Source organism: Athene noctua, unplaced genomic scaffold, assembly GCF_965140245.1.
Source record: "Athene noctua unplaced genomic scaffold, bAthNoc1.hap1.1 HAP1_HAP1_scaffold_157, whole genome shotgun sequence".
NCBI classification, from domain to species: domain Eukaryota; kingdom Metazoa; phylum Chordata; class Aves; order Strigiformes; family Strigidae; genus Athene; species Athene noctua.
In genome coordinates, this window is record NW_027437629.1 from 145,038 (window position 1) to 148,175 (window position 3,138).

A 3,138-nucleotide genomic window follows, 5' to 3' on the forward strand; every position below is an offset into this window, starting at 1 on the left:
AGGTGAAAAAGCACATTCTGTGTGTGAAAATCCTCATTTTTCTACAATTAGGCCTCATTTTTATGGTGCAAAACTCATTTGAATATCCAATCATACATTTCTCACAGACAATCCCACACTTTTCGAGTCCAAATCCCATTTCAAGATCAAAAAGCACCTGTTTTTTTTTTTAAATCCTCATTTATTTACAATTAGGCCTCATTTTTATGGTCCAAATGCTCATTTTTAGACACCAAGCACTCATTTTTTACAGACAATCCCTCACTTTTCGAGCACATCCCATTTCAAGGTGAAAAAGCACATGTTTTTTTTTTAAAAATCCTCATTTTTCTACAATTAGTTCTCATTTTTATGGTCCAAAAGCTCATTTTTAGATGCCAAGAACTCATTTTTCACAGCAATCCCTCACTTCTTGAGTAGAAATCCTATTTCAAGGTGAAAAAGCACATTCTTTGTGTGCAAACCCTCATTTTTCTAAAATTAGGCCTCATTTTTATGGTCCAAAAGCTCATTTTTATACTCCAAGCATTCATTTTTCACAGAAAATCCCTCAAATTGAGGGACAAAACCCATATCAAGGTCAAGAAGCACCATGTTTTCCTTGATAATCCTCATTATTCTACTCTACGTCTGCATTCTTATAGTCCAAAACCTCACCTTTACAGTCCAAGCATTCATTTTTCACAGATAATGCCTACCATACCTCATTTCAAGGTCAAAAAGTACCTGTTTTTTGTGAAAATCCTCATTTTTCTAGAATTAGGCCTTATTTTTATGGTCCAAAATCTCATTTTTAGATTCCATGCATTCATTTTTCACAGACAATCTCTCACATTTAGGGCACAAAACCTATTTCAAGATCAAAAAACACCATTATTTTCCTGATAATGCTCATTTTTCTATAATATGGCCTCTATTTTTATTGTCCAAATCCTCATTTTTAGATTCTAAGAAAGCACTTTTCACAGATAATGCCTACTATACCCCATTTCAAGGCCTAAAAGCACGTTTTGTGTGAAAACCCTCATTTTTCAAAAATTAGGCCTCATTTTTAGGGTCCAAAAGCTCATTGGAATAGTACAAGCATTCTTTTTTCACAGACAATCCCTCACTTTTCGAGCACAAATCCCATTTCAAGGTGAAAAAGCACATTCTTTATGTGAAAATCCTCATTTTTCTACAATTAGGCCTCATTTTTATGGTGCAAAAGCTCCTTTTTATACTCCAAGCATTATTTTTCACAGACAATCTCTCACATTTAGGGCACAAATCCTATTTCAAGGTGAAAAAGCACCTGTTTTTTTTTGAAAATCCTCATTTTTCTACAATTAGTTGTCATTTTTATGGTCCAAGAGCTCATTTGAATACTCCAAGCATTCTTTTTTCAAAGACAATCCCTCACTTTTCGAGCACAAATCCCATTTCAAGGTGAAAAAGCACATTCTGTGTGTGAAAATCCTCATTTTTCTACAATTAGTTCTCATTTTTATGGTCCAAGAGCTCATTTTTAGACACCAAGAACTCATTTTTCACAGACAATCCCTCACTTTTCGACCACAAATCCCATATCAAGGTGAAACAGAACCTTCTTTGTGTGAAAATCCTCATTTTTCTACAATTAGGCCTCATTTTTACGGTGCAAAATAAGATTTTTATACTGCAAGCATTCATTTTTCACAGAGAATCCCTCAAATTTAGGGCACAAAACCTATTTCAAGATCAAAAAGCACCGTTATTTTCCTGATATTCCTCATTTTTCTTCAATAAGGCCTCTATTTTTATTATCGAAATCCTCATTTTTTTAGTCCAAGCATTCATTTTTCACAGATAATGCCTACTCTACCCCATTACAAGGTCTTAAAGCAGGTTTCTTGCGTGAAAATCCTCATTTTTCTACAATTAGCCTTTATTTTTATGGTGCAAAACTCATTTTTATGCTCCAAGCATTCATTTTTCACAGAGAATCCCTCACATTTAGGGCACAAAACCTATTTCCAGATCGAAAAGCACCATTATTTTCCTGATATTCCTCATTTTTCTAAAATTGGGCCTAATTTTTAGGGTCCAAAATCTCATTTTTATAGTCCAAGCATTCATTTTTCAGAGATAATGCCTACTATACCCCATTTCAAGGCCTAAAACCACCTGTTTTGTGTGAAAATCCTCATTTTTCTACAATTAGGCCTCATTTTATGGTGCAAAAGTTCATTTTTACGCTCCATGCATTCATTCTTCACAGACAATCCCTCACTTTTCGAGCACATCCCATTTCAAGGTGAAAAAGCACGTGGATTTTTAAAAAAAAATCCTCATTTTTCTACAATTATTTCTCATTTTTATGGTCCAAAAGCTCATTTTTAGATGCCAAGAACTCATTTTTCACAGCAATCCCTCACTTCTTCAGGACAAATCCTATTTCAAGGTGAAAAAGCACATTCTGTGTGTGAAAATCCTCATTTTTCTACAATTAGTTGTCATTTTTATGGTCCAAATGCTCATTTTTAGACACCAAGCACTCATTTTTTACAGACAATCCCTCACTATTCGAGCACATCCCATTTCAAGGTGAAAAAGCACATGTTTTTTTAAAAAAAATCCTCATTTTTCTACAATTAGTTCTCATTTTTATGGTCCAAAAGCTCATTTTTAGATGCCAAGAACTCATTTTTCACAGCAATCCCTCACTTCTTGAGGACAAATCCTATTTCAAGGTGAAAAAGCACATTCTTTGTGTGCAAACCCTCATTTTTCTAAAATTAGGCCTCATTTTTATGGTCCAAAAGCTCATTTTTATACTCCAACATTCATTTTTCAGAGAAAATCCCTCAAATTGAGGGACAAAACCCATATGAAGGTCAAGAAGCACCATGTTTTCCTTGATAATCCTCATTATTCTACTCCACGTCTGCATTCTTATAGTCCAAAACCTCACCTTTACAGTCCAAGCATTCATTTTTCACAGATAATGCCTACCATACCTCATTTCAAGGTCAAAAAGTACCTGTTTTTTGTGAAAATCCTCATTTTTCTAGAATTAGGCCTTATTTTTATGGTCCAAAATCTCATTTTTACATTCCATGCATTCATTTTTCACAGACAATCTCTCACATTTAGGGCACAAAACCTATTTCAAGATCA